We start from the raw sequence: 27,695 nt of genomic DNA, 5'->3' as shown, positions 1-27,695 counted from the left end.
TGCAACCATTCAAACTAGGCCATCAATAGAATTGTTCAATGGACGATAACGATAAATTTCAAAAAGGTTTTGCCACATTGTTTAGAATGTTTTTTCCCCTTTTATAAAATTCAGCGCGAATTTGTTTCATATTCTTTGTCCTAAGAGGACAACACTATTTAGCAATCGAAAATTAATCATGCATATTTCAATTGTGGAAAAGTTGTGGCCCCGGAAATGTTCGCACAATTCGATGTGAAAGCGTTTGTTTTTGTCCTACGTGTTAGTATGACTGCTTTTAGGTTTAGCTTTGAAACAATCGAAAAATCCACCCCGGTTTTAGTCGAACGGCAGAGCAAATCTACACCATTTTAGGAAACACACAAAAGGTTCTCCATGTGTCACGAGTCACGAGAGATTGCAAATTGGTCGCTTTTAATTTATCGCTTCGAAAGCGATTTAAATAAATGATGAAAGTTGCATTTCCGTTTGTGCTTTCGACATTTTTTTTCCATTTTCTAAAAACGAGGACGGAAAAGTGATAAATAGCACACGCGGTGTTTTCCTATTATTATTCCGAACGGTTTTCCACGCCTGCTGTTGTTAAATCAAAAGGATCTTTCATAAAGATGGAATGCTATACCTTACAAGATATATTTAGTTCATGATGGATTTCTTCGGAAGTTTTACCACTGATGAAGTTTGAAGATAAAGATTATTCTTTCCTCGAATTCATATTGTTTGTTTAAATATCATTTATGCAAAGAAAAATAAATGCAAATTCCCAAAATTTATGAAACCACAAAAAATACGATTGCTTATAATGAAAATGATAATGAGAAATGAGAAATGAGAAACGAGAAATGAGAAATGAGAAATGAGAAATGAGAAATGAGAAATGAGAAATGAGAAATGAGAAATGAGAAATGAGAAATGAGAAATGAGAAATGAGAAATGAGAAATGAGAAATGAGAAATGAGAAATGAGAAATGAGAAATGAGAAATGAGAAATGAGAAATGAGAAATGAGAAATGAGAAATGAGAAATGAGAAATGAGAAATGAGAAATGAGAAATGAGAAATGAGAAATGAGAAATGAGAAATGAGAAATGAGAAATGAGAAATGAGAAATGAGAAATGAGAAATGAGAAATGAGAAATGAGAAATGAGAAATGAGAAATGAGAAATGAGAAATGAGAAATGAGAAATGAGAAATGAGAAATGAGAAATGAGAAATGAGAAATGAGAAATGAGAAATGAGAAATGAGAAATGAGAAATGAGAAATGAGAAATGAGAAATGAGAAATGAGAAATGAGAAATGAGAAATGAGAAATGAGAAATGAGAAATGAGAAATGAGAAATGAGAAATGAGAAATGAGAAATGAGAAATGAGAAATGAGAAATGAGAAATGAGAAATGAGAAATGAGAAATGAGAAATGAGAAATGAGAAATGAGAAATGAGAAATGAGAAATGAGAAATGAGAAATGAGAAATGAGAAATGAGAAATGAGAAATGAGAAATGAGAAATGAGAAATGAGAAATGAGAAATGAGAAATGAGAAATGAGAAATGAGAAATGAGAAATGAGAAATGAGAAATGAAAAAAAGAGAAATGAGAAATGAGAAATGAGAAATGAGAAATGAGAAATGAGAAATGAGAAATGAGAAATGAGAAATGAGAAATGAGAAATGAGAAATGAGAAATGAGAAATGAGAAATGAGAAATGAGAAATGAGAAATGAGAAATGAGAAATGAGAAATGAGAAATGAGAAATGAGAAATGAGAAATGAGAAATGAGAAATGAGAAATGAGAAATGAGAAATGAGAAATGAGAAATGAGAAATGAGAAATGAGAAATGAGAAATGAGAAATGAGAAATGAGAAATGAGAAATGAGAAATGAGAAATGAGAAATGAGAAATGAGAAATGAGAAATGAGAAATGAGAAATGAGAAATGAGAAATGAGAAATGAGAAATGAGAAATGAGAAATGAGAAATGAGAAATGAGAAATGAGAAATGAGAAATGAGAAATGAGAAATGAGAAATGAGAAATGAGAAATGAGAAATGAGAAATGAGAAATGAGAAATGAGAAATGAGAAATGAGAAATGAGAAATGAGAAATGAGAAATGAGAAATGAGAAATGAGAAATGAGAAATGAGAAATGAGAAATGAGAAATGAGAAATGAGAAATGAGAAATGAGAAATGAGAAATGAGAAATGAGAAATGAGAAATGGGAAATGGGAAATGAGAAATGAGAAATGAGAAATGAGAAATGAGAAATGGGGAATGAAAAATAAAAAATGAGAAAAGAAACGATTCGCGATCGGATAAAAATCACTTGTGAGCGGTAAAAAAGCGTAGAATATGTCTAATCCGCATTGCTCTTATTATTCAAATGAAAATTTGCCAACCTCCATTTCCTGTTCTGTTTACAAGAAGCTGTCAGGCAGAGCTCGAGTTGTCAATCTGACTTGGGGTAAACAAGTTCCAGCCTTCAGTAGTTAGTAGTTGGAATCACGCCAATAATCCTTAAGAGAGGGAGGCAATCAATAGTCTGCCTTTGACTGTTAGTTGCCGTTTTTTGATGTTGGTGTTTTTGCCCAAAGCAAAAGGTTAAACTCTTATGTTGGACAACAGCAACTGGTCTGGTAGGGTCGACTGATCAGGACAGGACCTGACAGGAGATTTGCCCAGTCGATTGGTATTGTCAAGTATAATGAATAAGAGTAGAATAAAAGTATTTCGACAGATATAACTAGTGAAAATACAGACATTTTTTCAAATGCAATATTCAAATCATCCTAAACATCCAAAGTTCAAAGTCCCAGCTATGGATTATATAAAGTTCAAATTTATTTTTTTCAAAATAAGTTTGATTCTCTTTTCCGAAAGATCCTGTTAAAATAAATTATTTGTTTCAAAGTTATAACACAGTCGGATTAATTTACATTTTATGCAGTATCCTTTTTCCAGAACCCAAAAGAATCCCCATCGATTGACCGATTGAAAAACTCCCATGGGAAGCATCAAATTTCCTTAACAACTTAGCGTATCCTTCCCTTGTTATGCAAACAAGTTCTTTTTTCACCGGGCGGCACGTAAATACCTACCTCCTTCTTCATAGTACTTCATAGTAGTGGGGGCTGGGATTTTTGTCAGCTTAAAGCTCGTTCTACTTTCCGCTGCCTGGCGTGGAGGAAAGAAAATGAAAAATTAATTTTACATTTTCTTTCAATCAAGACTGCGGGTTATTTTGCTTTCGGGAAAATACCTTTCAATTTTCTTTTTTGAAAGAAGGAAATAGCGAAAATTCCACCTTCAACTTTTAATTTATACTCCCGTTTTAGAAAACTCTATATTTTCAGCAGTAGCAGTCAAAAAGATTTAATACTTTAAAATGAGAAAAAGTCAACTGGAAGAAAACCAGCTATCTTTTATGATGGATAGCTGTCTTCGGGGCAAAATATTCCGCATTCCTGGCGTATCTTCCGTATGATTCGGTTTGCTTATGGTTGGTACTGGAACTGGTACTTACTTTGTGTCTTCTTCCGTTTCCGTTGAAACCGGTGACGTGCAGCTCAAACTTTTGCTCAAACTGATCATAACGATGATGGGCGGGTTGTTTCCGTACGGCTGTCAGCACCATCTTGCAACGACGCGCTGGGTGTGATGGTTTCCGATGGAATTCCATCGCAACTTTTGGATAACACGATTTGGTGACCAGTTCTCTACATTGTTTAAAATAATTCTTATTACTAACCAAATGACGTCAAAAGTTAAAATATCATTGTCCTTTTACTATATCCTCTTTAATAAGTTTTTAATTTTTCTTTTCAGGATTATTTTCCCGAAACCAGACCATTGAATTGAACAGGTAAGGCTGTCCTTAGAACTTTGTACCCAAAAGTTTAATTTTTTTTTCCATTTGGAATATGTTAAAGCATCAAACAATATCGATAAGCTTCAGAAAAAATGTAACTGCTGTGACATGTTGAATTTTTTTAATTATAACTTTATTTGTTAGGTTAGGAACTATTTTTAAAGATTCGCCTGTACTAAAAATACTACGAAAGTAAAATAAAATATTGTGTTAAAAATATTCAAGTAGGGTTTGTTAACCTTTGTGGACCCTTTAAGCAGTTGCTCATACATATATTTACCCATGTTTTTCTTATACATGAACGAGTGTATTGTGGTTTTAAGAAAACCCATTCCGTAGTTAATGGTATTATTTGCAAGTTTCAATGAGAATTTTCATCCTGAGTTTCGCCATTTTTGATAGATTTACAAGTATATGGGTGATTAAATTTCCTACTTTAAACCTACTGTTCCTGTTTTGGTACTAGACCTTTATAGGACCTATATCTAAAATGCCAGTAAAAATTTAGATTTTTTGAAAAAAAACATCAAAAACCTTATTAAATATTTTATTTAAAATAAAAAAACCATGAACTAATATCAGGGATTTTTAACGATTCAAATATGATTTCTGTTATGATTTTTTCAAACCTTTTCCTCATTAGCACATTTATCAGTAGCATAATAGTATGAAGATTTTTTTTGTGTATTTGTAGCACAGACAAACAGACAGGACACTCCATATCCATTCTTCACAAAACTAGCTGAGAATCTAGGCAATGGCACTACCAGATAGCTCTGCTTCACTTTTTCGGAAATCACAAATTTTCATCATGGTTTATTGTGTTATATAGTAAACAATCCCTTAACAACCAAAAACTTTTTCAAAACAAAAATCAAACTGGTGATGGAAAACTGGGTTTCTGCTCGAAAACTTAAAAAACATGGGTGGAATACTCCGTTCAATCATAAAAAAGAGAACGAATTCGTGAGATAATGGTCGTATTTCTGTTTTAATGAATTCATGTCATGTTGGGTAAATTCTGATTACATGAATCAAGTCTTTGTTATGAATGTAGCAATCTGGTGTAAAACAAAAAAATTAAAAATCAATTAAGATGAACTATCCTTTCATAACAGTAAATTCTGAATTTTTACTTTGGAAATCATTAAAAAAAATTCAGAAGTTTCGTATGAAATAAGAGCAAATTGCGCCACATTGTTATTCTTGACATCAATTCTTGAACACAGGAGGTTTACGGGGTGGTTTATTTCGTCTTCGAAAGTGAATCATGAAATTACAATTATCCTTCGCATAATTTGCAGAAATATTGTTTTGTTGGTCCAGAATATTAGATTGGAGATTACGCTTCAAAACTAAATGCCAAATTATCAAAGGTGACCACAATCCAGGCCCGTGCGAAGGTCCCGTCCATGGGGGGGGTTTTCGAAATTCAATTTTAGCTAAAAAAAAAACAATGCCAAAATGAACAATAAAAAAAGAAAGGAATTTCTAACACCGTTTCTCACTCATGATTACTATACAAATCAAAAACTTGATATTTTTACAAAATGATGTCTTTATTCTGAACTAGAAATTTGTTTCAAAAGAATTTCTATGGTTATTTAAAATAAACGTTTCCAAAACACAGTTTTAAAAAGAAATCTGAATTCTAAAATAAATGTAAAATCAGGTGAAAAACTAATTATGATTAGTTGTTAGAAAAATGATAATTATTCTTAAGTTTTATTCATCTTTATAAAAAAAAAATTCTTCGTTTTCAACCGAAAGGTTGATTGAAAAATTCCGTAGTATTTGAATTTGAACAAAAAATATTGAATCTCGATTAATAATGTGAACTTAAGATAACAGAAAAACTATTTTGAACTTTGAAGAATTTATTCAATGATTGATGGTTTAATTGAATTTGTTAAAAAATCGTATATATTTATTATTATTTGAAAAGAGCTAGTGAAATAATTCAGAGATAAAACCTATTTATATAAAAATCCTCCAGTTATCAAAATAAATGGCTTAAAAAGTTCATTTTTGAAGTTCAAAATAATAACTTTATGTTCAATTACACTTACAAGGAAATGTTGGGAAATGGAAAATTTCGTGAATGATCAATGAAAACTGATAAAAAATGAAAAAAAGGAGGATGAAACTATGTTTTTCTTATAAAAAATAAGATTTAAGGGCTCATGTATCAAGTACACAAAAATTCAGAATCAAAGACAAATTTGTTTAAATCATTTCTAAAATTTAAATAGTTTGACTAAAAAATTCGGAAAGTTAATTAAAGAATTTTAAAGAAGTGTACATTAGAATTTGGTAAATTTATTGGAAAATTTAAACAAAATATAAAAATGAAAAGATAAGTTTCTTTTAAAACATTTCAGGAGGTTTCTTTTAGTAAACACGTTTCACGATAAGAATTTACAAAATTTAATTGAGGACTCAAGGCAACAGCATTATGGTGCTTATTTTTAATGATTGATTTGGTAGATTTTAGCGTACTGAACTCAAATTTTTAATCAAATTTGGTCGAATACTTTTAGTTTTGGTGATAAGTAGGTTTGAAATGATTTGATAATAATTTGATGATAATTTGATTTGATAATTGATTTACTAAAAAACCAACATATATGAAAAAATCTTATGCTGATTCTGTTTATCATACTTCATTCAATTAAGGGATTATATTATGATGATAATGATGCATGTTTTAAAAAATCAAAATTCAACCATTTAAAAAAAATGGAAAGATATCATTATAAGTATTTTTGATATAACTACAGAAAATGTAAACAAAACTTGATTTCTTTTAACATATTTGTTGAAACCTACAAAAGGATTATTTGTATGCTGAAAAAATATGTAAAATTCATTTTGGTTTAAAACTTCTTAAAAATTTGATAAATGAGAAAAAATAATAAAACATAAAACCTATGTAACTTTTTACGCAGAACTCAAAATTATTTGAATTCTTAAGAAAAGTTAATAATTCATATAAAACTTTGATTTTTAAATGATATGTTTTAGATTTGATTTGTTGTATAAAAAGTGCAGAAATTTCTCAAATACAATTAGCTTGCTGATTGAAATAATGCATATTCATATTCAGGGTACCCAAATAGTCGAATCTAAATTACCCTTTTAATTCATTACACCTCAGAAAAGATATACATTTTTAAGGCCTTGTGTAAGTTATGTAATGTGCTGAGCATTTAGAAGAACAAAAACACGAAATAAAATTTAGTCCAAAATTGGTTTCTTGAAGCATAACATTTGTAATGAAATAAACGTTTCATTTTAATAAAAAAAATGGTTTGTTTAAAACTCTGTTCTTATTTAGTTAAACTTCTTAATAAAAACCCATTCTGAAGACGAGGTACGAGTTTTGTATGTCAAGTTTTGAGTTCCTATACAAAAGATTAATTGAACTGCAATTTAGAATCAAAGTAAGTTTTAATTTGTAAACGTCGAATAGTGTCGTAGATCGAAATGTTTCAAGCCAAGGGTGAAGACTAAATTCCGGCGAGAGAAGAGAGGCGAGGCGGAGGCGAGAAAAATTCTGACCCGATTGTTAACACTTATTTTCAAATAAATTTTAAGATCATGTAATTTTCCGTTACTATGGTGAAAATTTTACTTGGAAAAAATCTTCATGGGGGGGGGGGTTAAACCCCTAAACCCCCCCCCCCCCCCCCCCGTTCGCACGGCCTTGCCACAATCATTTTTATTTATCGAAATTTATTGGTAGGCAATGTCGGCAACAGATGGCAGTGTAATCGCTTTGCGAAAAATTGACCATATTTCGTTCAAAGACTGTCTGTTTGTCTGTGCCTGGAGCTTATTTATCTAAAGCTGAAAAAAAATGTTGAAAATGCTCAGTTCAGGTTCTTTATTATGCCCTTATGAAAATTGGCACCTAAATTGATTGGTTAATATTGAAAAAAAATTTGTCAGGCCTAAAATGGAACATCATGGCCGAAAGTGTTGTACTTTTTTTTATTTCAGGAAAAAATGATTAATCACAGCAATGGTAGTTTTCCTTTATAGTTAGGCTTGGCCTATTAAATAACGTGATTTATTCTTAATCTTTTTGAATTTCTCGTAATGCTTCCCACTAATTGAGCTGTCTGTTTTACCACTAAAGATTTATTAAAACGTTGAAAATTTATTTATTAGAATTACTTTTAATGGCGAATAGTTGTATGATGGCATAAAGGAAGAATGAGCGCTCATTTTTTGCATAGGGTGTCAGAAATATATGCCAACGATATGAGTTATTTCCGATTTTCAGCATGTTAGGACTAAAGTAGGCTCTAGGTTAAAAAAAAAGAAGTATTCGTCCTATTTCCATCTTATGGATCCTAAATGGGCCTCTCCAAAAATTTCTAAAAACAAGCTAACAAAGCTTCTTCTGATACTGTTTACGTTATGCTTGAAAACATTCAAATTGATTGGTCATAAAATGTTTACGCAAAATTTAATTTGTTTATAAACCATTTTGATTCTGTTTAAACATCTCTTTTTAATAATCCTCATTTTTAATTACATATCACAGGTACGCCACAGAATTTTTCTGATTTCTTATATCGCAATCGACTAAATTGAAACCAAAAAATTGCCTATAGAAAGCAATTTTTTAATTTCATTTCATTTTTTTTAAGTAAAAACCACCATCAAGCATTTCAAGGGTCAGAAAGTTCAAAATTCTAGGAGTAACGTTTGAAAAAAAATAGACATCTTTTGTTAAAACTAACTTTCACCGATTGATAAATTTAATGAAATCGACGTTGCGGATACACAGCATTCGTTTCTTGATTAAGGAGTGTATTCGAAAAAAAATGCATCTCTTTGTTATATGAATAAATTTTGAATGCATGGATTGGATATTAATTGATGAAATTTTCAGCGAAGTAACCTGGTAATGTAATGATAACCTATGAAAATTTTTGTGATATTCTGTCAAGTTGTTTTTGAGATAGCGTCCGATGAAATTTTTCTACTTTTATTTTGGGGCAATACGTGTGCCATCTAACATTAACACTTTAAACAACTTTTTTTTTTCAAATCAAGACTATTTTTGATAACGTTTGCGCACGATTTGACCACCGTATTTTGTTTATCACGTATAAACGGAACGGTAATTTTTGAAATGAGTAATAATTAAAAAAGAAAGATAAACAAGTTTCAGGAAGCAAATAGTTCAAAACTTTTAATGAATTTCAATTAGTTAAAGAAAACTAGAATCTTAACGAAAGTACATTATTAATAAATAGATCCAATGAAATTGAAAACGTTAAAACACTTTGTTCCAAGATTAAATTTCAATGTGAACAAAATCATCGCAAGTGTTCCTCTCCAAACAAGCGTCTGACCCACTGAGGTAGAAGTAGAGTAGTAGAGTGAATTGAAAGTGGAATTCTGGGTTCAGTTATTTTTCCGTTTAACCTTCCAAGAAAGAAGGAAGGTAAGTACCTTGCCCATGAACTTTTCCTCGACCGTATTACAGTGTCAGTCGGCCGTTCGGTAGGTTCATTGAGTATTGCTTGAAATATTGCGGCAAGCTTCTTCGCGATATCTTCAACGGAAAAGAAAATCCATCATCATTTCTTGTTTTGGGATATTTTCTCTCTTTTCTTTTCTTGGGAAGGTGGATAACTAAGTGAGAATACTACCTTTTTCGAAATAGATGGCAACAAACATATCATCGAATGCAGTTCTCTGTTTCCCGTTTCACTTTGTAGGGCTGAATTGTTGAGACAGACATGGAAATACTAGCATAATGTGGAGTTCATTTTAAGAGCAGCAGATACATGTATTGAGAAAATATTTTATTTCACTTTTAGATTTATTTATCTGGATTGAGTATTTCCACAGAGAACAGACGTAAAAGCTTACCTACGGAACTTGTATTAAAATTTCAACAACCTTTTTGAACCAATTTTGGTTTTTTGACTTGACCACCAGATGTCTCTAAACACTACAAAAAGAACTGTCAAAACTAAACTAAGAAAAAAACAAAACAATGAAACTCTAAATTACTCTTTTTTTTCTTTTTTAGAGATACAACTCAAAATAGCCGTTTTGTTATATTTTATGAATTGTTTTTGATTTTGAAATACAAAAAAAAAAGAAAACTTTATTTTCAGTCATTTATGCTATGATAATTCAATGTTTTTTTTTGAGTTTTGAAAGCTCTTTTTGATTCAGAATTTTGTTTTTTTTTTGTATTGTATGAAATTTCAAAAAAACAAAGCTAGTTGATTATACATGCGAACAGCAATTTTGGTGCCATTTCATCAAAACTTATTTTTTGAAGACCTCGCTGTCATGAATTCAAATCTTTTGTAGGATTTTATTTTCATTTTTTTTAACAGAAATCAAAACTTCTCGTGATCACAGGGCCGTAGAAAACATCATTAAATCTTTCAAATGGTAAGCTACATTTGTAAAGGGAATCCTTTAGTAACAAAATTGGAAGCTTTCTTTCATTGATGGTTGAATTATTTGAGTAAGCACGAAAATCTGGAAAACTTAGCTTAATTGAGATCTTCAGAATCGGAGGGAGAAATGTGGCAAAATCTATAGTTTTGAGTTAAGTTCACCAATCTATTCTTCTTATCTTAACCTACTTCTGGTGCAAAGCTAAGCTTTTTTTTTAAATAGTTTTTAAACACATTTTCGATTGAGCAAAAACTGCCCGAATTCAATAAATTTACGCACAATTATCATTTGGGCATTTATCTCCCTAGAATTCTGAGTGCCTTATTTGATTAGAACAAAGAAACCCTTTATTTTCTTTTGAAAAAAAAACAAATTCTTTGTTCCAATCAAATCTATCAAACACTTAAGCACATTAAAGAATTCCAACCATCAATCAAAACAAATAAATTTTTCAAATGAAAGAGAAATAGGGTGTGTGCTCCTACTTTGAACCTAGAGCCTACTTTAGTCCTAAAATGCCGAAAATTGTAAATAATTCATTTTGCTGGCATAGAATAAAGATATTTGTATGCACACAATGAACTCTTATTCTTCCTGAATCCTACCATACTATTTTTTGCCATTAAAAGTCTTTCTGATAAAATTTTCAACGTTTTTAAAAATGTACCTCCTCATCAGTGGTAAATCAGACAGCTGGGGCACGTATAAAGAAATTAGAGTGTTTAAGGAACAATCACGATTTTTTACTGTCCAAGCCAAAGTTTAAAAGAAAATTACTTTCACTGTGAAGAATATGAACCGTACTTCCTATTTTTCCTAAAATTTTTGAAAATCAATGGAAAACTCGGAAAAATTGCTCAGGGTCCAAATATAGCAAACTTTTGACTTTGATGTTCCATGTTTAGACCTGACATCACCAATACTTTGTATCAATACCAAGAAATCAACAGAGGTGCATTTTTATAATTGGGGCATAATTCAGAACCAATATTGAATATTTCTAACATTTTTTTGCCAGCTTTACGCAAATAAGCTACAAGAAAGTAAACACAAACAAGTTTCAGCTATTGTTATGCTGATAGAACTGTTGGGGAATATTTTTTTTGTGATATTCATAACAGAAATTTAAGTTTTTTTTATGTTAAAAAGCTGTTATACTTTTTTATGGTAATAATTTATTGAAAATAACATGTTCAATGAATTTGTTTATTTATTTTGGAAAAACATACTTTTTACAGGAATTCTAGCTCTAGGTCCAATGAAAGGAACCGGTCCAGTACCAAAATAGGAACAGTAGGTTAAAAATTGGATATTTTGATCATCTATATCTTTGCAAATCTCTCAATAACGGCGAAACCTATGTTGAAGATTTTCATTGAAACTTGCAGATAAGATCATGACTTATAAATGAATTTCCTGAAAGATATAAATTTCCCGCCCATTTATGAGAAAAACATGATTATTTAAAAACCACCGCTTAAAAGTTCCAAAGTAGGGCAACTAACCCTAGATAAAATCTTTGCGGTTTAGAACTGATTCTCGCAAACTCGATTCACATTGAAGATTTTAGTTTGAAATTTGGCTTTTTAAAAAAGGTGCACTTTCAATAATGTGATACAATAAAACTAATTTTACAATTTATTTCAAAGGAAGATTACAGGTTTTAAGAAAATATTTTTCATTAAAAATTTTTGTTGATAATTTTTTTTAAAACCCAAGATATTTCGTTAAACAAAACTTGCACAATAAACTCAAATCCTATTTTATATTTGTGATTTTCATCTGAATTACGGCTTAAATTGTGAACTAAACTATCATACAAAATTAAAAGTCTGCGATCCCTAACAATTTGGTTTTCTCAACAAAATAGTCGGCTTGTTTGTGATCTCATTTCTAAATCTTAATCTGAATTTTTAGTATTGGTTGTGAATCTGAATTCTGAACCTGAATTCAAATTTGAATTTTGGATCTGTTTCCGCTTTTCAATACGATTTCAAATAAGAGCAAATAATTGAAATTTATTTTAGATTCCCTCAATCATGAATGTATTAATAGAATTCAGATGCTTTGGGTTTTAATCTAAATTCATTATTTAATTTTTTTTTAATCCGATTTGCGAATCTGCATTAAAATATGAATTTCGATACATCAGATTCGCTGATTTGGATCGCTATTTTGAAGCTGAAACTGAAGTGTTGTTATGAATTGTGTATAAGAATGATGTTTAAGAGCTTCTAATCTGAACATGAAACGAAAACTCAGAATGGTTTCTTTTTTTTTCATATTCGGAAAATCATCATCTGAATGTTGGATATGCATATGAGTTCGAAAATCATGAACTTAGATTTGAATGGAATTCAAAACCAAAATTTTAACGATAATTTTAAAAGATTTTCATTTCCAAACTGGATACAGAATCTGAAATATAAAAACAGAAGTTCAATTTTTATTTAGAAAACATGGACCCAGAACCTGTGAAATTTGTTTAATCTCGTTTAAAAATTAATATTCAGAAACAATTGAGTAAAATTTTGAAAATCTGTTGCAGAAATCTTAACATAGGAATAGTTTTAGAGGTTTTGACATCAGATTGACTCACGATTTTTACTCTTGAATAACCTTCCTCAATAATCAAAATTTGATAAATAATTTAAAATTATGAGTGTAAAGTAGAAAACCTTGCCTTTTCTGGACCTTCATAAGGGAGGGGAGGGGGCTAACCACCAAACCCTCCTCCCTCCTCGTTCCTGCGTGGTCATCAAGTAATTCGATTGTTGACCTGAGTGAGAGCTATAATTCCAATAACAAAAAGTATATGTATATTTCGGTTCAGCGTTACCATATTAAAAAATCAGCCCCCAAATTTTGAAGATTTGAAAAAAAAATAGATTTGACCTGTATTATATGAACTTTGAACTCAAGTTATATTTGTAACTTTGCATTCCATGTTAAAAAAAATCAGGTATAAGAGGTATTTAGAATAGTAAAAATATCTTACTTCTGAATAAGTATGCAAATTAAGGAACATTGTGAGAATTTATCTAAGACGTTTAATTCAGAACCAAAATTTTCAAAACCTTACTTCATTAATGATTCTATAATATCTATAATAAATCATTGATAAGGTAAGGTGTTGTCGCTACGGAAAACAAATGCCACTTCTTATTAGTCGAAAATTATATTGACGCTTTTAAGCTGAAATTGTTGTAGGTTAAATTACTTAAATGTTTAAACGGGTAATCAAATCGAACTTACATTTTTAGCAACGGTTTTCCCGTTTGAAAGCAGACAATTATTACTTTCGAATCCTTTCTGGGTTCTATCCCTGTAGTTCTACTTCCTAACCTATAATTTCATAACGATTGGATTCAAGACAGAGCATTCGAAAGCTGGTATGAAATGATAACGCTACTATCCGGAATGTCCGAAATCCTTTGGGATAATACGAATAGGATTTAGAACGTGAATAATACTTCCAATTTACGAGTTTTTTCTATCGTACGGACTGGTTTTTTGTCGCACGTTAACCTAGAAATTTAAAGTGCTAGCCTTTAGCAAGTATGCCTTAAAAATTGGTTCACCGTACTTACAGTTGGTGCAACGTATAATTAAGAACTTCAACCAGTTCACTTTGAATGGGAATGGTAAATATCGACGAATTCTTACAGTACTTCAATTATAATTTTTCGCAGAACCACCTAGCTAACACACTTTTTCTCAAAAAACTCACTCCTCCTACTTCTTTCTACTTTACTTTCTTCACTCTTTCTACTCCTACTTTGCTCTCTTTTTCTATCATGACATTTCTAACTATCGGCCTGCTCACTCTGTTCGATGTTGTTCTCAGCGGCGGTAACGGCTGGGCGTGACGCCGCAACATAAGGTATTGGAAATTTGAGTTCTGAATTGAAAGTCTTGGATAAATTTTCACAATGTTACTGAATTTGCATATTTTAAATTTTGCTGATAAATTTTATAAAGTCCTTTTAGTTAGTGATTTGTGGAAATTTATCCATTAGATGAGGCTGAGGTTCAAACTTTGTGACGTTTTGACCAGAATAAGTTTACTTTATTATATTTACATTTGCCAATTTTTTTTTTCAATTTGGATGTGATCTCAAATATTTCTTTAAACATTTTCAGTTTCTTGTTAAGTATAATAATGATAGAGGATTTGTATCTTTTGCCTCATTTTTCTAGAAAATCTAAGTTAAGTGAAAATTCAAAAATTGTGATAGAAAATTATATGTTAAAATTAAGACCTCAAAAAATCCGGAAATTGATTTACAACGTAGTAATTTATCATTAAACTTTGAGCAGAACTACGTTTTAATTTTAAATAAGATTTTTTTGTTTTAATTTTCGAACGTTAATACACAATGTTAATTTAATGATGAATGTTGGTTAATCGCCGCGATGTATTGTTGTTGAATTTTATCCACGTTTTTCGGCGATTTTTACAAATCAAAAACTGTTTTTTACCAGTTGTCCAGACGTTTCGATCTACTTTGGCGTTCGCTTCTCTTCAGTGGACACTAAAATATATTCTAAATTACAATTTAATACTACAATTACAATTTTTTATTTCAAACTTACATATTACTGGCTTTCGTCCATACTAATTTGTTCTGGCTCAGTTTTTGTTTTGTTTTTTGTTTCCATGTGTGTGTCAGTGTCCGTGTAAATTTGGAAATGACGGAGTCGTATGCTGTTTTAAAATTACATGAATCTCTTTGTCTGTTTACAACATTGTTGGCCCCTCTTAGTTTTATGTAAAAAGTTTCTGTAGTTATTCTTGCGTTGTATCCTGCTACTCTTTCTAAAATTGTGGTATTTTCAAAATAAAAAATATGACCAGTTTCTAAGCTGTGTAGATATATGACCATGGTTGGTCCACACTTCTCAAATCCGACAGTGCGCTGTGTAAATCGCACCGTTATCTTCTACGATTTGTAGAGCACCACACTTCATTCCGAAATGCTCTACACTCGTTTCCGAGTACAGCCGAAGCCAAGTGCCGAGCAAAACCGGGGCCCCAATAGCAACACTCCTGTGTGAGCGAGAGAAATTCCGAAACACACAACTGAAGTGCATTTTTTTCCTTCTCTTCCTTTCACAGTAGGCAAACAAACAGCACGAAACGATATTGCTTCTTCTTCTTCCTTTTCTTGTTGGGAAAGAACCAAGCCTACTGAGTTGCTTTAGCGCTGCTCCCCTACACTTAATGTGATGATTTTTTTCTCTTGCTCTCACCCTGGCCAAGCATTCTCTGCTATTTGATTGGGTGTACGCTCGGCGTCTTAACAGAGCAGGGCAAGTGTTTCAGAACGAAAAGTTCACTGAGTTACATTTTTCAAGCCGCTCGGGGAGAAATGGACAACCATGTATATGACCATTTGAGAAAGAGTAGCAGGATACAACGCAAGAATAACTACAGAAACTTTTTACATAAAACTAAGAGGGGACAACAATGTTTTAAACAGACAACGAGATTCATGTAATTTTAAAACAGCATACGACCTCGTTATTTCCAAATTAACCCAGACACTGACACACAAATGTAAACGAATAACAAAACAAACTGAGCCAGAACAAATTATAATGGACGAAAGTCAGTAATTTGTAACTTGATGTTGATTTCAACAATTGTAATTGTAGTGTTAAATTGTTATTTAAAATATATTTTAGTGTTCACTGAAGAGGAGCGAACGCCAAAGAAGCTTGAAACTTCTGGACAACTGGTAAAAAACAGTTTTTAATTTATAAAACTCGCCGATAAACGTCGATAAAATTCAACAACAATGTTATTTTACTGAGATTTGAGAAACTTGCATACAAAACTTAATTATAATTTTTTCTCAATATCAAAAATAAAACCTAAAAACAAACTTTTTTTTAATTCTGAGTATGGAGTTTAGAACAAAATGTTTTAATTCATGCTTAATAGGACTCTGAATAAATTTTAAAAGTTTAATACATTATTTGACTCGGAGCTTTGACTTAAAAATCTAGTTCGATACAAGACGTTCAGTAAAGTTACATTTTTTTTTTTTTATTCTTAAAATTATTTTATTAAGGCAATTCACTTTTACAAAGTAGTATTATGCCGAGGGTCTGATTTGGTTTTAGAATTAGGAGGAGGTTGGAAGGGATTTTTGGATGAGGAGGAAGGGTTTGGGTAAGGAACACGATTTATTGCACTGGTCGATTTCCGATCCTCGGAATTGATGAGTGTATCGTTTTTTTGTTGAGGGTCATCTTCGGCCTCGTCACCAGAGGCGATTGGCGAAGCTTGAGGGGTTGATCTTTTGCGGGGCGGCGAAACGGTCAAATGGATAGCTGGAGTGATGCGTTCTATCGAGTGATGCTGATGAATTCGTTTTGTTGTTTGTTGTTGCTGTTGTTGGTCCTTCTGTTGGTTCGGTTCGGTCGGTGAAGTGTGTTTTTTCGGCTGCTGTTTCTTCCTTTGTTGGTTGAAGATTTCGTTGTGAGACTTCACAATTTCTGCGTAGCTGATGGTATTCGGTGATTGAACTATTCTACGAGCGGCGTCCAGTGTAATGTTTTGTTCCGTTTTTACTTTAAGAACAGCAGTTTCGTACACGTATACGGGGCAATTTCTGTCGAGCGGAGAGTGGTTTCCTTTACAATTTGCACAGAATTTAGTTTTGGCAGTGCACGATTCGCTGTTATGTGTGCCAGAGCAAACTATGCATGCCTTTTCTGCCAAACATTTGCTTTTTGGGTGTCCATATTTCAAACAAAGTCTGCATATTAAGGGCTGAGGATAGTAATGTCGAGTTCTCAAACGAATAAATCCGAAATTAATAAACTCCGGGACAACAGTCGAATTAATGGTAAGCACTAAAGTCGGGGTTTCAATAATTCCAGTCGTTGTTTTTTTCGTTATTCGTCTCACATCAATTATCTTTTGCGACGATAGCTCTTTTAAAAGTTCTTTTTCGGACATACCGTCGACCTCGCTGCATCTTACTACGAACTTTCTGCTGTTTAGCTCGGGATGACGGCCAATTTCAATTGGCGTGCCATCGATGAGCGAAGTAAGGGTAAATATCTTTCTGGCTTGATCTTTACTGCGAATCTTCAAAACGTACCAGTTTTTATTTCGCACAAAGTATCCACTTTCTATTTCACCCGCGTGCTGTTCAATCGATCGTCCGATGATGAACGGATTTTTCGGAAGTTCGAAACCATTTCTCGCTTTCAAAAAAAGGAAATATAATCTTCCGTGCACACCTTGAGGATCCATCCATTCCGGAATGGTCCTATCCGGATGATGTCCTGGGGAAGGACTCATCCCGCGGAGAACACACTTGTCAAACTATCTTTCATTCGAAGAAGAACAATAGCCTATCTATTGTGGTTTTCGAGCGCGTTATAGTACGTCCGATTCCACTGAAGGCAGAAGACAAACTGAAAAGTTACATTCAAAACCATTAAATTTTCTTTAGCACATTCTGCATAATGTTTATGATTTTTTTTTAAATTATCATCGTTAAATTTTGCACCAATCGAAAACTGGGAGTTTCCTTTTCATTTGAACCCAAATTAGAAATTTACATAAATTGGATCAGGGAAAGCCAAAGTGAAAAGCATTCACGGGGTTTTATTATGAAAAAAATGTCTTCCGCTTTTCTTCAAAATTTAGTTATTTATATTTTGAGCTAAGTTAGTGTTTCATGAATAAAAATTTAGACTAGGAAACATATTTGACTTTCTTCATACATTTAAGCCCAAATTTTAAATCATCCACCTGGTTACCAAATTATAATATCTATGTATGTAAGTATGTTTGACCCACCAGTGACTGACAGATCTTTCGATCTGAGTCGGTACGGGAAGTCTCGATCGCGCATTCAAATATTGTTCATCCTTAACTCATTAACAATAATTGCAGCACTACCAAGGGGTCCGTTACCACTGGCTTGGGACAGGTTTGACTCATCTCTCTACTTTCAAACTATTCCAAACAAATAAGGAATCCTGGAAAGGTACCTGAGTAACCTACTCGAGATTCCGAATTTGCCGAGATACTCCGGCTGGCTTGGACCCACAATCCATTGTATATCAGTTTTCCGTTCGTATGATGCCCTGTCCTACCTCCCACTAAACCCCAAAAATAGAGTTTAGCTATTTTTTATTCAAATAAGGAAGTTTGAAATTTAGAAAAGAATGGTAATATAAAAATCTCAAAACACTACGAAAAATAAGGAACGAGCTCACCAAACTCAACAGCATAAGAGCCGCGCCAACAACGGTGAAAGGTTTTTCATCTTCGATTTCTTGACTTCTAATAAGATTATTTTTCTGATGGCTCCTGATGATCGTTGGCTTCTTCCGAAGTTTTTCAAAATATTCTATTTTCTCGAATACTTCACTTCCTTTATCTCGATAACACACCGAATGCGGAACTTCAGCGACCATTCTGTCAACCCGACACACATCGCAGCAACATTGATTATCCAAATCCAAACCTTTCATCCTAACAGCTTTTCCAGACACATTAATCCCTTTCCCATAAATCACAGCCACGTAGCAAGCAACACTTTTAATGAAATAAATCTTATTTCACCGAGATTCCCGGAGCATCCGGTGACTTATCGGTATTTTCCGATTTTTATTAAACATGTTAAAAACTTCGACTTTTTTTGGTGCTTTTTTGGTGGGAATACTTTTGCCATTAATCGCTGAAATCATAGCAATACATCAAAAGTTCTACTCGTGTCGACAAAAACTTATTATTCCTGTAGCAGCAAGGTCACAATTTCTCAAATATTTTCCACCCAATTGGCACACAAACTGAACTTTCTTCAAAATTGTGAAAATATTTTTACTAAGAACTAAACGAAATCTTCTTCAAATCTCAAACCTCAGATAGTTGCTTATAAATTCGGTACTAAATGTTACATTTCCATTGATTGATTTCATTAGTTTCTTCATTAGAAATAATCCACAACCGTCCCAACAACTGTTCAAGCTTTCACAGATGGATCCGACAAATACAGATTTAAAAGACCTGGCTTATTTTTTTGTTCCCCAACCGTTACGTTTCTTCTCAAACTATCCGATAACTGCTTTTTGTAAAAAAAAAATGGACAATTTCACCATTAAAGGTGATTAAGAAAATAAAATTTTGACGAGCGAAAAAAACGCATGCATTGCCACCTGGTCACCAAAATAAAATATCTTTGTTGAAAATCTTTTATCTTTTTTTGATGATTTCTAGATTCATAAATCCAATATGAATTCAAGATTGTTAATTTTTTTTTAAAGGTACATGAACTGAACCTAATGTCCTTCATTGGTTTTTTTTCGGTCAATAGGAAAAAGATTACAAAATTCTCAACATAAACTGTGTTTTCAAAATGTTTAGTGGTTGATTTGATGTAATACATTAAATTAAAACATGAAAATCAGATTTTTAACGAATTTTTTATTTAATTTTTTTAAAGTTTACATTTATTTAAATAAATGTTTTTTTTTCAAATTTCCTAGATGAAATTGAAAAACGCATTTTTTGCATTTTTGGCTTTCTCCTGGAATATTTTTTTTCACTCTTATGAAAACGAAAAATTCCACCGTGTCATGAACAGAATTTATTGCATTAGCTTGAAACGCTAAATAATTGTTTCTCCATTTATTTGCCAAGGTTATACACATTTTCAAGACAAGTAACAAAGTTCTCAAGTAGGTGCCACTTATTTTTATAAGGCCGTAAGAAATTTGAAATCCATCTTTTGTCACTTGAAGTTGAAACATCACGAGAGGGAGAATAATTCAAATTTATTGAAATTTTCAACAAATTGGAAAAAAGAAAGGGAGATATTGTTGCATGCAACAAACTTGTGTACAATGTACATGGCACAAAATTAAAAAAACGAGATGAATTAGATCGAAAATTTAAAAAAAAAATCGTAAACAACAGGCGACATAATTCCCGTCTTCTCAACTGTTTGAATTTTCGATTAATTGAACACTCTACAATCAATTACTAAGTGGACAGAATACTATTATGTACTGGTCTTGGTACAATCAGTGAAGAGAAGTTTTTTAAATTTTCCAAATAAAATAAAATGGTTAATAAATTCTCAAAAAAAAAAATCAAAATGTTCTAGACCAATCGATGGAATATTTCAAATTCTTGCTCAAATGAAAGGGGAAAGTCCAAGATTTCGGATGGTGCTAAAATTAGCGATGCTAATTTTCAATTAATAAAATGGTTCCATCAGAGACACCGTGGTTCAGTATGAAAGATATAATAACATATATACCTACTTATTCTAGAAACTCATTTCTTCATATTAAAGAACAGTTCACAATTCACAATGTCACCTAGATAACATCAATTGACAAAATGGTATTTATTTTTCAACCCTTGTACAACCATAGTAGTACTCTTAGGCAAATAGCACAAAAAGAAAAAGAAAACCTCTAATAAAATTTCAAAAAAGCACGTCCCGACTGAAGAGATAGGAAGCGTAGTGAAGTTTAAAAATAAAACTGTTCCATTTATGCAAATTAGATTCGTTGGAAGTGCCTAACTCGGATCTCATCCACACCGGGCTAGAGACCGCCAAACCCAAAAAGTTGCTCCATAATGAACTGATGAAGATTATTAACGCCTGGCCAGGTCCTTACACACCTGGTTCTGCGGATTCATTTCCTGCTGGCTGGCCGATGCCTCTTTGTGAAGGTATAGCGCCAAAATCATCAACGTTGTTTCGCCACGAATTTGGCGAAGCGGTTTTAGCAACCAGACGCTTTGCCTGAATTCTGACTCTTCGGATCATCCTACCCCATGGGAAAACCACTTCGAATCAGCACGTTTCAAACCTTTCCACCCTCGCACCAGGGACAGAGGATCCGCTTCACTTTTATTTAAATTAACTTCTCCGGGATGCCTCGCGCGATGATGCAACCTTCCTCCATTCTAAAGGTATAGTGCCCTACCTGATGGTGGGAATAGCAATAAGGCAGAGAACCTCTCTTCTCAGTTTTCACTACCTTCAACGGCTGCGAGCAGCTTTATTTATTGGCCGGGTTCCGGAAATGGGTCATTGGTGGCAGCTGCCGTGCACTTCCGGTTGCAGCAACATAATGATGATGATGGAATTTCATCTCAACACAGGAAGCAATTCAGGTGTTATACATTAGGAAACTAGCTCACAGTTTCCGAAATTTGGTTTTTTTACTTGTTCTGGTAGAATGAATTCAGCGGCGTTTATTAAAAAAAAGCTGGTTGAAAATGATTTAAGGAAATGTTGACACACGACGTGGAACATTTATGATTTCGATATGATAGAATATCTTTGCTTAAGATGATTTTATATTAAGCTTCGAATAAGATGGGCAACAAGTCCACGCTTCGAAAATAATCAAATCTGCCCGAAAAGTTTCTTTTTTTATCGTATAGCGGATGCGTAAGAGACCGGCCGATATCATCCGTTGAAGACAAAAGTAACAAGTAGTGGATCAACACAATCATCTATCGAATCCCTTTGGTCCAGCGATATTGGAGTCCCTTGGTCCTGTTAACTAGAAACCCGCGGAGGGCTGTAGAGTGGTGGAACCGTGGGTGTAATTTCCTTTTCACTTCCTGTGGGCCTCTTCCGGTGGACAGACGCAACAGCAGACGGCCGCCGGCGGATGATGGTTCGCAAAAGCCTCGATAATTTGAATGTCGCCGTTCGTTTATGTTGTGACATACAGAAGACAGCACAACAATCTCATTTTAGGCGATCAGTAGAGTGGCTGTATTATCTGAATTTTTCTTTTTTTGTAAGAAGCAACATTCTGTTAGTCTATTTCAATTGTTTTCATTCTAAACATTTTTACACTAATAATTTGTTGCTAAAACACGTCCTATTCGACCTAACCCACGGACATCTTCCCATTTTCTTTCAGGATAAATTTCGAGGATAAAATCAAAGCCTTCTTAACGAAACTTAAGTTCGAGTATTTAGTTCTACAAACCTCCAACTATAACAAGCATCTTAAGCATTGAGCGTACAATATACAATAGGTAGGTACTTTCTGGAAACCCGCCATCGCCAATACAGTTTTGAGATATTGCATCCACGTGGATATTGCATCCCTCGATATTTCGAAAGCTTATAACCGCACGTGGAAAGAAGGAATTGTGAGACAACTTTGCATCTGGAAAATAGATGGAAAGCTAGGAAAATTCATTAAAAATTTCTAAACCGACCGCACATTCCAAGTGATTCCACTGTCGACAGTCAAAGACGAAGAAAATGGCGCCCCGCAAGGTTCTGTTTTCGCAATTACTTTATTTTTGATCCCGATGAGCTCCTTCATTAAAAACTAGCTGACCCGGTAAACTTCGTTTTACCTTCTTAAGTATAAATCGTAATAAATGTTTAATTTCATCTACACGTCCTTAACTGCATCGAGCTCGCGAATAGATTCTTATGAAAATCGAAACAAATAAAGTTGAATTTGTATTGGGACCACCTTCCATAAAAAGTGAGATCCTTGAAACTATTAAACAAACCATCTCTGACCCAAAAAACTCTCGGATACCAAATTTCACTTCATTCCGACCGACCATTCATACGTGATTTTGTTACAAAGAAAATGCCTCCATTTTTATATATAAGATCTTAACAAAGGGGTACACGTCTAAGTTTACCCGATCAGGAGGGGAAAACTAATTTATATCAAGATGAGATATTTTGATACTAATTTTTTCCTACCAAAATGAGTTATTATTCAGTACTCGTAGGATGTTAAAATATCTCAAATTATATCAAAAAATCTATGCGATCATAGCTAAAATATATCAATTTAAGATATGCTCCTTTCAATATTATATCTCATTCAGATAGCATAGTTTGATATTGGACAGAAAAAAAAACCTATCAAGATTATAACTTATCAAGATATGAGTGCTACGAGAAAAAAATTCAGTGGAATGTCAATAGACCACATAATATGCTAAAAATATGCTCCATTTTTGGTTTCCCAAAAATTGGATTAAATTTTATGGATCTGTTGAGTGAAACTCATTAATGCACGGTTTGGGCCCTTGACTTCGATGTCCGTGTTTCATAAAAAGTTGCACTTATATCAAAATATGATATATACAATTTATTTTAGGACAATCCGAAAACAAAAAATATCATTGGAAATGCGCTCAACCCCATTCAAGTCTGTCAATCAGAATCAGAAAGTGAACAACAAACCAATGGCTCCAGAGAAATGTCTCAGGAGCCATTTCTTCTCTAAAAACCTTGGAAGCTCAAAGTATCATTGAATAAGGTACTAAAACCACATAGAAAAGAGCCCAAAATTCTAGAAATCATTTTCGATAAAAGGATACTTAATCATTTCCGATAGGCGGATGAATTTTGTGGCACACTGCAAGAAAGTAAAGCAAGAAATTCGTAGCCGCTCACGTCTAATTGAAACGATACGTAAAAGGCGTACTGTGTTGAACCGCGACACAATTCTGGCTGTTAGCAATAGCGTAGTTACAAGTCAACTTCTGTACTGTATAGAAAATACCAGCCGCTTTTTGAATAAACTTATATCAATACTAGGCCCGATCTACAACAAAGTGATTCGAAATGCTAACGGATTGCTTCTAAGCTCTCCTACACTTTCCAGTTGTACAGAAGCTGGTGTTCTTCCTTTCCACCTTGCTGCCGCTCTTACTACCATCAAAAAGGCCATCAGTGCAGCAGAAAAATTTAGCAAAAATCAATTCATATTTCAAAACGCTCGAACAAAATTCAGAAAATACATCGGACTACATCTAACCAACACTGAGCGAGTTTTACGTCTTGGAGATCGACGATGGAACTGCCACAAGCTGAAGGTAAATTGGGAAATAAAAAATAAAATTTATGCAGGAGATGCCCCAAGAAAGGTCATCGCTTGTTATAACTCAATTGTAGAAAACAAGCTCCTAAATCACAAAAAACTTTATTCTGATGGATCTAAACTTAACGATAAAGTAGGAGCAGCTGTTTATAGCAGTACATTACAAATTTCTCAGAGTCTTTGAAATAAAAACGACGGGCTTTTCAGCAAAAGCTGCAACCATAGCGCTGGGTGAATTCCAAAATATAGGTAGCATGGCTAACGTAATGGAGATCCCAAAGAAACCTGAACCTTGCAAAGATAAAAGGGAAACTCGACAAATGGAATGATCGAACAGGAGCAAGGAAATACTACTAAGGCTATGATCATTTAGTATCCGGGCAGTTACAAACGTGTGTATTTTAAAAACTATTCATTTGATCGAAAAACTTTCTTTGGAGGAAATGAAGGTGTAAATATGACATTTAATGTAAAAATAAAAAAAAAATTATCAATGATTTCAAGAAATATTCTAACTTATTCATAAAATCTCTTTTTCATCTTTGCACACTTTTTTCAGCCATGTATTGATTTATTTTTTTACCACAGAAGCAAAACCTTTGCAAAATTATGATATTTAACACAAACTCATCTGGAAAAAGGAATTGGAATCTGGTTGGAACCTTTTCATGAGTAGGCATCTCGAAGAATTTATTTTCTTAAATCCGGTTTTAATATAAATTTTGTTGTCCATCACAACACATCTGTCATATTGCGTAAAAACCGGATGCTCAGATTGCGATCTTTGGAACTGATAATTATTAGTTATTTACTTGGTGTCTTCTAGTCAGGCAACACTTTTTGCCTGCCGGAAATGGATTTTTTGTATTATTTAAGGAGTCTGCATTCAGTTATCCCCAATAACCATAGAATTTTTACCATATTTAAGATCAAGGGTTGCACTCCGATGGTTGGTTTGAACTTCGTGTGGATCCTAGAGTGGCTCCTTATACTTCTTAACCATTTGGTTCGAAAAAAAAAATCAGAAAAAACCAACAGTTCATGAGCTTTCAAGTCAACAATGAAGAATTTTCGAGGCGCAAAATGCGTAAAAGGAGCAAATTTGCGCAAACTTATTTTTACCATGTCTTTTTGCATCGTAAATATCTCAAACACACGTTAACTTAAAAATCTATCAAAAATAGGCAAGATAGTCCTTTCAGTTCCTTTAGTCATAACTAACAAAATACTACTAAAGTTTTGCATATCCGAGCTCTATTAACGTAGCTATCACCGAAATAAAGTGCCCGGATACTAAATGATCATAGCCTTATCTAAACTTTGGGTGGGACACACTAGGTACACTCATTGACACTATATTTCCGGGGGACGATCAAGGATATGTGACTTAAGTGATTAATATATACTATATAAATATATAGGTATTAATATATACATATATTAATACATTTCCTGAAGCTCCATCTTCAAAATTATTCTAAATTTTTAATTTGGTCAAAGCTATGACAAACTTAGCAGATTGTCCTACTTCGACACAAAAACAACATGTTTGACTTTTTTGCTCTCCACGACAGTTTTTGCTGCCAGTTTTTGCATCACAGATCCAACCAAAACAGAGTATAAACTTTGTGGGACATATTTAAGTACTAAAGCTTAGTTCTTTTAGAAATGGGACAGTTACGAATGTGTGTATTTTACAAACGATTCATTTGATCGAAACTTTTTTCAGTCATTATATTGATCAGTTTTTTCCAATTTTTACTTCATCTAATCTGAATTCTATGTGGCTGCATCTTCCTCCTTCAATTTCTGCTACTTTTCAGTACAATACTTCTCTTTTAAAAGAAACTGAGGGCAATTTAGCGGATCCAATTGTGTTAAAATTTACTAAACTTGATTATTTTTGAGCCTCTTATAAGCCTTATTATGGAATTTCTGCTGGTAAATCCATACAAAAACGAAGTAAAACCATCCACAGATTAATATTAAAGTATAATCGGTTAGTATACATCGTAGGTTGCGAAGGGTACATACAAGATTACTCTTTTGAGGCTTTTAAAAATAACAAAAACCGAAGTTTTCGTTATGAAAATTGTCGTTTGTTTTCCACAGGAGCAGAATCTTAGTAAATCATTATATTTTGTACCAAAAAACCAACAAATACATACTTTGATATGCTAGGGACATTTCCACGAGCAGACATGTTATGAGATTCAAACGCTGGAAGTTGTTTGAAAAGAGGATTTTCATAAGTCCATCAGAAATCATCTGTCTCATTGCCTCGGTACCGGCTAATCAGCTTACGAGCTCTGGAACTAGCAAAAAAATGTTGTTTGAGGTTAGGTTGGCATGAATCATAACGAGGCAACCATTTCAGCTAATCGGAGGAAAAAATTTGCTGGACATTTCTGCGACACATTCTACACTTAATTTTTTGCTTATTAAAAAAAAATCCTGGTTTGAGACTCGACTTTCTTGATGGCCCTTAACCGTAGTTGGCGATCATGTGCTTAGGGGAAAGGTTTCCTAAATGGGCCTATCGGGTTAAATGACCCTACGACTGTTTGATGAAATGGCTGACTAGAAAGCTTATCTGACCAATGCATTTTGAGGGTGATACGCTTAGAACATAAGGCAAGAAAGAATTTTATAAGTTTACAAACTCAAAAAAATTTAAAAAATCATACAAGGTTTTGATTCATTTTGATGTAATATTTCGACTATTAAAAATTCTACGTAAAGAAGCTTTAAACAAAAACTAGGATGGTTTTTGTTTCTTACTCAAATGAACTTCAGAAATTTAACATATTTCAGCTTTTGTGGAGGTTTAATAATGATTAAATAGTGGAATAATAGAGTGTTTTTGTATGCCCCCATCATGTTTGTAACATGCCTCCATCCTAAAATAACAGGTAATTCATTCTAAAATAGAATAAATAAATGATTTTTATCATTAAACCTTCAAATCTAAGCTCTGAATAACATCTTAAGAGAGAATTGAAGATCAGATTTGATTAAGTTTTTCTCATGGAGGAACTGCCTCCATAGTATGGCAACCCTAACTTTTGTTTTATTCCATAAAATTATAGTAAACATAGATTTTTATAAAACTTCAGCTTTGTCGTACGGAAATTATTACTTTCTAGCAGTTTCAATTAAATTATACGGAAATATTGCCCAAAAAACAGAAATTTTGTTCAAAACATAAATAGGCGCATTCAGCCCGCACGGTTAGAGGTTTGGCATGTTAGACAACACTTATAATAAAATCATTTTTTTTGGAAACAGAAGAAAATTTTAACATAAAAATTACACCAATGTCCAATGTTTACGCCAGGTTGGTCTCCTATAGTAGGATGTTAATACATGGGCCCCGGAGAGGCGCAAGATGTGGGTTCAAGTCCTACCGGGAGACAAGGCGAATTTTTTTTCGCATGTTTTTCAACATCGATTTTCTCTTATCTAGTCCCTGAAACTTCATCTAACACAGTTGGATTCATTTCGCAACAAAAAAAATTTTTTTGAC

General features: G+C 33.0%; 1 protein-coding gene across 2 annotated transcripts in view; it reads left to right on the top strand.

Annotated features, from left to right (window-relative positions):
• LOC129743960 (ubiquitin-conjugating enzyme E2Q-like protein CG4502) overlaps nt 1-27,695 on the top strand; it is a 496,854-nt gene that overhangs the window by 202,346 nt on the left and 266,813 nt on the right. For both annotated transcript variants that reach the window (XM_055736215.1, XM_055736214.1), the window contains exon 4: nt 3,823-3,859. The gene's annotated coding sequence lies outside the window, so the exon portion shown is untranslated. The remainder of the gene's footprint in view (nt 1-3,822; nt 3,860-27,695) is intronic.

This window comes from Uranotaenia lowii, chromosome 2 (assembly GCF_029784155.1).
Source record: "Uranotaenia lowii strain MFRU-FL chromosome 2, ASM2978415v1, whole genome shotgun sequence".
Classification (NCBI taxonomy): domain Eukaryota; kingdom Metazoa; phylum Arthropoda; class Insecta; order Diptera; family Culicidae; genus Uranotaenia; species Uranotaenia lowii.
Note: the sequence above shows the minus strand (reverse complement) of the source record. Positions and strands in the feature narration are given on the sequence as shown.